Raw genomic sequence first — 11,591 nt, 5'->3', positions numbered from 1 at the left:
AAAGATTAGACAGGCCCATAAAACAAAATGAGATTAAGGGGCACATCAGCCCAGGGGCAAGGATGAGAAGGCAGAAAAAGACAGGAAAGTTCCTGTCTAGGGAACCCAAGATCAAGAAGGGAGAGTGTTGACGTATTGTGGGGTTGGCAACGAATGTCACAAAACAATATGGGTACTAATTGTTTAATGAGAAGCTAGCATGTTCTGTAAACCTTCATCTAAAGTACAAAAAAAAAAAAGGCTTTCCCAATAGAAAATAACACACGTGAGGAATGTGCGTCTTAGTTCAATCAGATATACGAGACCAAATGGGCAGCTCCTGTCCAAAGGCAGAATGAGAAGGCAAGAAGAGACAGGAACAGGGTGAATGAACACAGGGAACCCAGGGTAGAAAGGGCAAGGGTGCTGGCACGTTGTGGGAACTGCAACAACCTTTGTCACAAAACAATATGTGTATAAATTTTTGAACGAGAAATTAACTTGAGCTGTCAACCTTCCCCTAACACACAATAATAAAAATTAAAAAAAAAGCCTTTTCCTACTCTTAAATTATAATTTCAAAAACACCTCTGTGGCAAATTTTTTTCTTCCCCCTAGTACTTTTATGAATTTGTTTTTCATATTTCAAACTTTGCTCCCTTGGGAATTCATGTTGAGGCATAGTGTGAGGTCGGGGTCCAACTTTTATGCTCCCGGTTGCATCATCTGTTTTGCAGATTTGCAGCTTTGAGAGATAACGAGGCGCTGTAACTCCTGCAAAGAGGGCAGTTCCGAGGTGTGGAGGGAAGCCAAAGCTGTCACACATGAAAACTGTCTACTAGGAAATTGAAAAGTGAGGAGATCAGTTTTCCCCCAAATCTCCCTACCAGATTCACTCTGGCGCTGCGCTGCATCTACCAGGCCAAGATTTTTTTTGGAGGGGGAGGGCTGTGGGCACCAGTCACTCCCTGATCGTGGGATGTTGTAAACATCCCATGAAATGATATTAACATAATGTATAAGTCAGTTGCAAAATGAAGAATCTCGCAACACTGTGGGATTTCACATGGTGGAAGAGTGTGGTGGCACAGAGAGGCTGAAATCGGAGGTGAGTCACTGACAGAGAGGACTTGGTGGTTAGTTCAGGAAACAATTAAACAAGGAGAAAGCAGCCAAGGGTGAAGGAGGACAGGCTGCCTAAGGAGGGGGGTAGGGCGTAACTTGAACATCAAAGGAGGCAGAGAGACCGTTGGGAAAACTGACCAAGCCCTACAAGGTTTTAAACAAAATTTTTTTTCTCCCCAAAATTATTTCCTCCAAGGTCATACTGGAAAATTAAATATAAACCATTGCATATGAATTTGTGCAGAGAACAATGCCATCTCCCCAAAAAGACCCCAGTGAATTCATTTCTTTTTTTGTTTGGAGATTTAGCTTGTAGTTTCAAGTCTAGTCTACATCTTGTTGGCTATTGAAGAGATTGAGTTCATTTCTGAAATGTACATGTAAAAATCTGAAATGTTTTGTTACGTGTAAAACCAGTAATGCCATGGAGTCAACTCTGACTCCTGGCAGCCCTGTGTGTGACAGGTAGAACTGGGCTCTATAGGGTTTTCAATGGCTGATTTTTGGGAAGTAGGTCACCAGGCCTTTCTTCTGAGGTACTTCTATGTGGAATCAAACCTCCAACCTTCTGGGTAGCATCCAAGCGTGTTAACCATTGGCACAACCCAGGGACTCCACTTGTTACATATATTTTACCACAATAAAATTTTAAAAAAAGAGTGAGAGAGAATGAATTCATTTGTCATAATGTGCTTTTCCCCTCCCCCCCCTGCAAACATACAGTTCCTTCTAATCAATACTTTTGTTCCCTGCTCTGGGGTTTTGGTGTCTGTTTTATTTGGAGGGGTCTTTTCTGGGGAGGGGGGATTCCCTGGGGGTGCAAACAGTTAACACACTTGGCTGCTAACTGAAAGGTTGGTGGTTTGAGTCCAGTTGGAGTCACCTCGAAAGAAATGCCTGGCTATCTGCTTCCAAAAAATCAGCCACTGAAAACCTTACGGAGCACTGTTCACCCCGACACACATGGGGGCGCCATGAGTGGGAGCTGACTCGATGGCAGCTGGACTGGTTTTTTCCAGGACCAGTGAGCCACGGGTAATGAGGAGGCCTCTTGGCAATGCCAGACCTATGTCATGGGTGTTTGACAGGGAGGTGTGGGTGGGGACTGGACATTCAGGATCAGGTAAGAGGAAATGTCCCAGCTGAGTGGGCAGGGGGGCAGGGGTCTCGGGGGCCAGGGGAGGGATTCTAGAGGAGAAGAGCCTTTAAGGAAATGAAGAAGGTCCAGCGTGGCTGGATCGGAGACAGACTGCCCATTCTGACCTAGAGGCCCTGGATCAGAGGTTCAGACTGAGTAGAACCCCAGGGAGCCCCAGATGGGTTTTTATCAGGGCATTCGATGATTCAATCTGCAATCAAAGGGTCACCAGGCCTGCAGGTGGGAGGTAGGTAGAGAGAACAGGGCAGAAAGAAGTCCAGCTTCCAAGATGAGGGTGTCTGGAGGCACGGGGATGGAAGGAGAGGGAGGTCAGAGGTCGTGCCAGCAGACCTGGACTAAAGAGTGGGTGGTTGTCCAGCAGGCTGCCATCCCTGAGTGACGTGGGATGACAAGCAGATTTGGAGGGATGATGCTGGGTTGTGTGTGAGCGTCTAGATGTCCAGGAGGCCATGGGAAGCTCTGGCCACTGCAGCGAGATGTCCTCGGTGTCAGCCCAGAGAAAGGCGTGCGGTGGATAGGAGGCCCCATGCATGAGCGTCCCCATGGGTAAGGGTGGGAGGAGGAGCCATGGCAGAGGCTAGGCTGGCTGCTAAGGCTACCTGGCTGGGGTTTGTCTGGTCTCTAGAAGATTCCCCGAGGGCTGAGGCAGGACTGGGGAGGCCAATTCGGAGGCTTTCCTGGACAGGTGGGACTCCCTGCAGGCCAGTCGTTATTGGATCAGTTCAGACAGTGACCTTGGAGTCCAGGCCAGCCTGGGCCAAGAGCAGGGTGGGGGCAATCAGCGGTAGGGAGGAAATACCACATTCATTGAGCATTTACCGAGGAATGGGTATCCTTAGCACCTTGCCTATGAAAAATAACAAGGGCGCCTAGGTACCCAGACGCTATTTAAAGTTAACTCATCCAGTCCTGCAACAGTGAGGGCAGTGATGGAATTCTTTCCTTCCATGCACGAGACCCAGGTTCCATTTCCAGTCATTGCACCTCTGGTGCAGCTACCACCTGTCTGTCTGTGGAGCTTTCCGTGTTGCTATGGTGCTGAACAGGTTTCAGCGGAGCTTCCAGACTAAGACTAGGAAGAAAGGGCTGGTGGTGACCTACTTCTGAAAATTTAACCAGTGAAATAGCTGTATGGGTCACAATGGTCTAGTCCTCAACAGATCATGGGAATGGCACAGGACTGGGCAGTGGTTCATTCTGTTGTACACAGGGTTGTCACGAGTACACACCAGCTAACAGCAAACCTGCAGCAGGCAGGTACTTTTATCCTTGTTTAACAGCCGAGGAAATGGAGGCACAGAGGTTAAAGTGCTGCTCCAAGGTCATACAGTTTCTGAGCATTGGAGCTGGAACTGGAACCCACCCTGTTTCCACGTGTTTAGAAGCCCCTGCACAATCCTACAGGAGCCCTGGTGGCACAACAGTTAAGCACTCAGCTGCTAACCTAGTGGTTGGCAGTTCAAACCCTCCCAGTGGCTCTGCGGGAGAAAGACCTGGAGATCTGCTCTCTTAAAGATTGTAGCCTAGCGTTTTCTTAAAAAGTTAGAAATAGAACTACCACACAACCCAGAAATCCCACTCCTTGGAATATACCCTGGAGAAATAAGAGCCTTCACACAAACAGATATATGCACACCCACGCTTATTGCAGCTCTGTTTACAATAGCAAAAAGCTGGCAGCAACCAAGGTGTCCATCAACGTATGAATGGGTAAATAAATTCTGGTATATTCACACAATGGAATACTACGCATTGATAAAGAACAGTGACAAATCTGTGAAACATTTCATGACATGGAGGAACCTGGAAGGCATTATGCTGAGCGAAATTAGTCGGAGGCAAAAGGACAAATATTGTATAAGACCACTATTATAAGATCTTGAGAAATAATATAAACTGAGAAGAACACATACTTTTGTGGTTACGAGGCGGGGAGGGAGGGAGGGTGGGAGAGGGTTATTTACTGATTAGTTAGTAGATAAGAACTACTTTAGGTGAAGGGAAGGACAATACTCAATACACGGAAGGTCAGCTCAACTGGACTGGACCAAAAGCAAAGAAGTTTCCAGGATAAACTGAATGCTTCAAAGGTCAGTGGAGCAAGGGCGGGGTTTGGGGACTACGGCTTCAGGGGACTTCTAAGTCAATTGGCAAAATAATTCTATTATGAAAACATTCTGCATCCCACTTTGAAATGTGGCGTCTGGGGTCTTAAATGCTAACAAGCGGCCATCTAAGATGCATCAATCGGTTTCAACCTACCTGGATCAAAGGTGAATGAAGAACACCAAGGTCACACGATAACTATGAGCCCAAGAGACAGAAAGGGCCACATGAACCAGAGACTTAACATCATCCTGAGACCAGAAGAACTAGATGGTGCCTGGCCACAACCGATGACTGCCCTGACAGGGAGCACAGCAGAGGACCCCTGAGGGAGCAGGAGAACAGTGGGACACAGACCCCAAATTCTCATAAAAAGACCAGACTTAATGGTCTGACTGAGACTAGAGGAATCCCGGCGGTCATGGTCCCCAAACCTTCTGTTGGCCTAGGACAGGAACCATTCCCGAAGACAACTCATCAGACATGGAAGGGACTGGACAGTGAGTAGGTGAGAGATGCTGATGAAGAGTGAGCTACTTGTATCAGGTGGACACTTGAGACTGTGTTGGCATCTCCTGTCTGGAGGGGAGATAGGAGGGTAGAGAGGGTTAGAAACTGGCAAAATTGTCACAAAAGGAGAGACTGGAAGGGCTGACTCATTAGGGGGAAAGTAAGTGGGAGTATGGAGTAAGGTGTATATAAGCTTATATGTGACAGACTGACTTGATTTGTAAACGTTCACTTAAAGCTCAATAAAAATTATTAAAAAAAAAAAAAAGATTGGAGCCTAGGAAATTCTATGGGGCAGTTCTACTCTATCCCATGGGGTGGTTATGGGTCGGAATCGGCTGCACGACACACACAACAACAGCGTAACTTTACACGGCTCTCCTGCGAACGTGTCTTCTTTTCATGGTCCACTAGTGTTTCAGCTGCAGAGACGGAGGTTCAGGGAGGTGGAGAGACTTGCCCAAGGTCGGGCGGTGAGGCGGTGGGAGAGCCAGAGACCAAGCGTGCAAAGTTCCCAGAGGCCTCTGGGCGCGCTGCGGGGGTGAGCTGGAGGTGGGGTCCCCTGGTCAGGTTGGACTTCCCCTGCTGCAGCCTCTGCAGGGTGTAGCGGCCCCCCCTCCAAATGTGTGGAGGGAGAAAGCCAAGGGCGGTGTGGACGGAGCTGGGGGCGGTACCTGGGGCGGTGCTTGGGGGGCGGTGCTTGGGGGCGGTGTTGTAGGACACCAGTGTGGGCGACTAGGAAAAACTGGCACTGTGCAAGTTCAGGGTCTCAGGGTCCTTGGGGTCCCTACCTTGTCCTGGGAGGGGAGTAACTTTGGGCAGAGGCCTAGAGTTTCTCGGCCCTTGTCACCCCCTGCGGTCCCCTGGAGTGACTCAGAGGGTGGGCTTCCCTGGAGGAAGGAAACCCGGGGTGAGTGTCTACAGTTTCCGCGGTGTCCTCCGGCTGGGCCGACCGGTGGCTGTGTACACTGAAGGACACAGGCCGCGCGGGATTTGTGGCTTTAGCAAGATTGAAATCGTGACAGGTCCAGGAAATGATGCCCAATTCCAGTTCCCTGATGTTAAAAAACATTTCAGCTCTCATACTCTCACAGGTGGAATGGATTGTGTACTGGCCACATACGGAGACATTGCTTTGCTTGCCCTAGACCTCAAGTGAAGGAGCCCTGGTGGCGCCACGGCTAAAAAAAAAAGCTCCGCTATTAACCGAAAGTTAGGGGGTTAGAATCCACCCAGTGGCTCCGTGAGAGAAAGACCTGGCCATCTCCTCGCTCCCTTAAAGATTAAACCAAAAACAAAACAAAAACAAATCAGTTGCAGTCCAGTCGATTTCGATTTCGACTCATAGCGACCCCCAGGAAACTCTCTGAGGCAGTTCTACTCTGTCACCTGGGGTCGCTATGAGTGGAAATAGACTACACCTAACAACAACATACTTCAAGTTAAGGTATAAAAAACCCCAGCTGTGAAAGCGACATACTTCTAAAAAAATTTGTTGAGTTTTTGGTAAAAGTTTACACAGTAAGTTAGGTTCCCCTTTGATGACTTCCCCCCAAATTGTTCAGTGACATTAGTTACATTTATCACAATGTGTCAACGACCTCTTAATTGTGTTCTGTTTGTTCCAATTCAGTAACCTAGTTTCCTTGCCCCCTTATCTTCTCATATTTGCTTTGGAGTGATTGTTGAGCTTTTGGTCTCATACTGTCTTAGTCATCTAGTGCTGCTATAACAAAAATACCACAAGTGGATGGGTTTAACAAAGAGAAGTTTATTTCTTCACTGTAAAGTATGCTAAGTCCAAATTCAGGGTGTCAGCCCCAGGGGAGGGCTTTCTCTCTCTCTCTGTTGGCCTTCTCATCAACCTTCCCCCAGACTAGCAGCTTCTCTGTGCAGGGACCCCAGGACCAAAGGACTCGCTCTGCTCCCAGGACTGCTTTCTTGGTGGTATGAGGTTCCCCACTCTCTGCTCCCTTCCCTTTCCTTTTCTCTCTTGTAAGATAAAAGGTGGTGCAGGGCACACCCCTGGGAAACTCCCTTTACATTGGATCTGGGATGTGACCTTAGTAAGGGTGTTACAGTCCCACCTTAACCCTCTTTAACATAAAATTACAGTCACAAAATGGAGGACAACCACACAATACTGGGAATCATGGCCCACCAAATTAATTCACACACTTTTGGGGGGAAGTAATTCAATCCATGATACATACTGGTGGTTTTCAAGTAGACATACATAGATTCTAAACTGTCCGGGCATCATCTGTTGAGTTCTCATGCCTGGAGAAGCTAATGTCAACTTATCCTGTGATATTCAATTTGTACAATAAATTATGAACCTGGATTGGGGCAGAAGCATTTTCTCATTTTGCAAAACTCAGAAAGTGTGTGTATGTGTGTGTGGGGGGGGGGGTAGAGGTGACTACAGAAAATCATCCCAGCCCAAAGCCTTCCTGTCTTCCCATAGGAGAAGGAAGAGAGAGCCTAAGCAAGAGGCGTCCCACAGCAGCGGCATTGGAGCTGAACCTCCAAGGGCAAGAGTGTGTTAGGGACAGTCAGGGAGTCGGGCAAAGGCAACAGCAGGTACAAAAGCCTGGAGGCTTGAAGCAGCAGGTTTGGGGCTGGAGGTTAATGGTGCAAGGAGCAAAGAGACTGGGTAGAGATGAGCCTGCAAGAAAAGCAGAGTTGGGACCAAGAAAGACCTTGGGAGCCTCCTTAAAGACTTGGATCTAATCTTGGGGCAATAGGGAGCCATAGAAAGCTTTAAAGCTGGGAGGGATGTGATCTTTTTTAAAAATTTTATTTATTTTATTTTTGTTGTCTTTGTTGTTGAGACTATACACAGCAGAACATAACACCAGTTCAACAATTTCTACGTATCCAACTCCATGACATTGACTACATCCTTCAAGCTGTGCAGCCATTCTCATCCTCTTTTCCTAAATTGTTGGGAGGGCCGTGGCCTTATTTGTGTACCCCCCTTCCCCCCCCCCCCCGCCGAGAGCCCTCTGGGTGCTGGAAGACAGACTAGGGAGAGGGGGAGAGACGGGGGTGCTTGCCCAGTCCAGAGTTTGTAAGGCCCAAACGGGCAAAACGAACACACACAAAAAAACCCAAAACCAAATCGGTTGCTCTAGGTTCAATTCCCACTCACGGTGCCCCCATGTTTTGCAGAGTAGAATTGCGCTGTGTGGGGTTTTCAAAGCCGTGACCTTTCTGAAGTAGATCTCCAGGTCTTTCTTCCAAGGCACCTCTGGGCAGGTTCAAATTGTTAACCTTTCGATTAGTAGTCAAGCGCCTAGCTGCTTGCACCACCCTGGGACTCTATGTTTTCAAGTAGAGTACACATTCAGAAAAAAGCACAAATCACAACTGTACCGCTCAAAGACTTTTCTCAGTGTGAATGCACTTGTGTAACCAACACCCATGTCCCCAGTCCCCCCCCCCCCACTCCCCACTATACTTTCTTCCGGCACTAACAACAACAACAACAACAACAAACCTCAATGCCATTGAGACAATCCCGACTCATAGTCACCCTATAGGACAGAGTAGAACTGCCCATAGGGTTTCCAAGGCTGTAAATTTTTATGGAAGCAGACCACCATATCCTTTTCCTGCAAGCAGCTGGTGGGTTTGAACCACCAGCCTTTTGGTTAGCAGCTGAGTGCTTTAACCACTGCACCATCAGGGCTCCTTTTCCTTGCACTACCCCCTGTTAAAACAAAAATCAATAATAGAAATTGATTGAAGTTTATTTAACATCAGGTCTCCTTAAAGGAGAGTCAAAAATGTTCCAGAGAGGAAAGAGCTTCCAAAGATTCTTATATTCCAGCTTGCTTTTTGTAGTTAGGTGGCGTCGAGTGGGTTTCGACTCATAGCGACCCTATGTACGAAGAAAGGAAACACTGCCGGGTCCTGCGCGATCCTTATAATCATTATTATGCTTGAGCCCATTGTTGCACCCATTGAGTCAATCCATCTCATTGAGGGTCTTCCTGGTTTTTGTTGACCCTCTGCTTTACCAAGCATGATGTCCTTCTCCAGGGGCAGGTCCCTCCTGACAACATGTCCAAAGTATGCGAGACTAAATCTCACCACCTGTGCTTCTGAGGAGCATTCTGGCTATACTTATTCCAGGACAGATTTGTTCATTCTTCTGGCAGTCCATGGTATATTCAATACTCTTCACCAACACCATAATTCAAAGGCATCAATTCTTCTTCAGTCGTTCTTATGTATTGTCCAGCCTTCACATATATATGAGGCAATAGAAAATACCACAGCTTGGGTCAGGCGCGCCTTAGTCCTCAAAGTGACATTTTTGCTTTTTAAAACTTCAAGAGGTCTTTTGTACCAGATTTGCCCACTGCAATATGTCTTTTGATTTCTTGACTACTGCTTCCATGGCTGTTGATTGTGGATCCAAGTAAAATGAAATCCTTGACCACTTCTGTATTTTTTCCATTTATCATGAGGTTACTTATTGGTCTAGTTGTGAGAATTTTTTGTTGTCTTTATGTTGAGGTGTAATCCATACTGAAGGCTGTGGTCTTTGATCTTCATCAGTAGGTGCTTCAAGTCCTCTTTGCTTTCAGCAAGGAAGGCTGTGTCATCTGTGTATTGCAGGTTGGTCATGAGTCTTCCTCCAATCCTGATGCCACATTCTTCTTTATATAGTCCAGCTTCTTGGATTATTTGCTCAGCATACAGATTGAACAAGTATGGTGAAAGGATACAACCTTGACTCACACCTTTAGTTTTTTTTTTTCAATTGTATTTTAGATGAAGGTTTACAGAGCAGCTTAATTTCTCATTAAACAAGTAAGGCTCATATTGTTTTATGACATTGGTTGCCAACCCCATGACATGTCAACACTCACCCTTCTCGTCCTTGGGTTCTCTATTACCAGCTTTCCTGTCCCCTCCTGCCTTCTAGTCCCTGCCCATTTAGTTGCATTTTATTTTATGGGCCTATCTAATCTTTGTCTGAAGGGTGAACCTCAGGAGTGACTTCAGTACTGAGTTAAAATAGTGTCCGGGGGCCATACTCTCAGGGTTTCTCCAGTCTCTGTCAGGCTAGTAAGTCTGGTCTTTTTTTGCGAATTAGAATTTTGTTCTACATTTTTTTTCAGCTCTGTCCGGAACCATCTATTGCGATCCTTGTCAGAGCAGCAGTGGTGGTAGCCAGGCACCATCTAGTTGTACTGGACTCAGTCTGGTGTAGGTTTTGATAGTTGTGATGCATACCTTTCTTGACTTTAAACCACGCAGCATCCCCTTGCTCTGTTCAACCGACTGCCTCTTTGTAGTAAGATGGGGCTAGAGCCATAGAGCCATTTTTCTTAGCCTCAAGACAGCCCCACACCCAGCCCATTTCCTAGAGTTCTTTCTTTTCCTCCTCAGAACCTCCTCGAAGAGAAACAGCCATGGGCTGGCAACCACCAGTCCTGCCTCCCATCTTGGCACTCCAGATAACCTTTGACTCATTAACTGCCTCATGTGCGGTAAATTCTCCACCCCTGGATGGAGAGCTAACATGCTAATGAACAAAAATGGCTAACTTCCTCCTGCATGGGGAGTTGAATCTGAGTCTTAGAAAATGCTTATTCATTCTAAAACACTCTGTGCCCACCTGGGTGCCATTTTGTATTCTGAAACTGATGCTGCCTATAAAAACCAGCCTCAACTAGCTGCTTGTGAGGCAGTCTTGAATGGCACGCAGCCCCGACTGTCTCCTTGCTTGGCTAACCAATAAAGTTGCCTTTCGTTCTCCCCAACTCAGTATCTTGTCTCTTTGGCTCTGAAGAGTCATGCCGAGCAGAACTTGGAGTTCCTGGCAATATTTTCTGGCAAGCCATTCAGGAGTCATTGCTCGGTGTTGGAGGTGGATCAGACAGAGGACCCAACTGAAAGTCCAACCACACCAGGAGATTTCTCCAGGGGACAGGCAGCGGGTCCTTGAGGCAGATACCTCCGAGACCCAACAGTGACTCCTCCAGGGGAGACAAAATGTAATCTGTGATACCCACTGTAATGGTGCACTTAGATCTGCTCTGTTTTCTGGTAACTTGAAAAAGTTGTGTCGAGGCTGCCTCGTAGAAGCCAGCCAGTAGCCTGAAACTCTGTAACAGCCACTTAGGACTCTAAGGTAGTTGTTCTCTGTTCTGATATTCTGTTTTAGCCATGGTACTTCTAAAAGTATCCCTGATTGTTCACCTTTAGGATGTAGCCTGAAAAATTGGCAGTTCGGGTATAATCCTATGAAGTAAAAGAAACTTATTTTCTAGTGTAACACAACCTGGCCCTGATATAAATTAGATGATGAAAGGTGGCCAGCTATATGGATCCTTACAATGTAACAACACACTGCAGTTAGATTTGTTTTGTTCTCGCTTGGGAAAGTGGGATGAAAAATACTATGTAGAAGCTTTTACAATGTTGTGTAGATATAAAGATACCCAGTGTCTTAGTCATCTAGTGCTGCTATAACAGAAATACCACAAGTGGATGGCTTTAAAGAACAGAAGTTTATTCTCTCACAGCTCCCCCCACAGCTCCCCTGCTCATGTATCCAGCCCCATGAGGCAGAGCCCACTATTGGCCATTAGATTTGGCCTCAGAACAGGGGCCCCAACCGAGTCAGAGCCATCAGGCAGGGCTTTACACCCTCCGACAGACTCCAGCCAGAGATGCAGGCATGGTACTTGAG

This window comes from Elephas maximus, chromosome 3 (assembly GCF_024166365.1).
Source record: "Elephas maximus indicus isolate mEleMax1 chromosome 3, mEleMax1 primary haplotype, whole genome shotgun sequence".
Classification (NCBI taxonomy): Eukaryota; Metazoa; Chordata; class Mammalia; order Proboscidea; family Elephantidae; genus Elephas; species Elephas maximus.
This window is presented reverse-complemented; position numbering follows the sequence as displayed.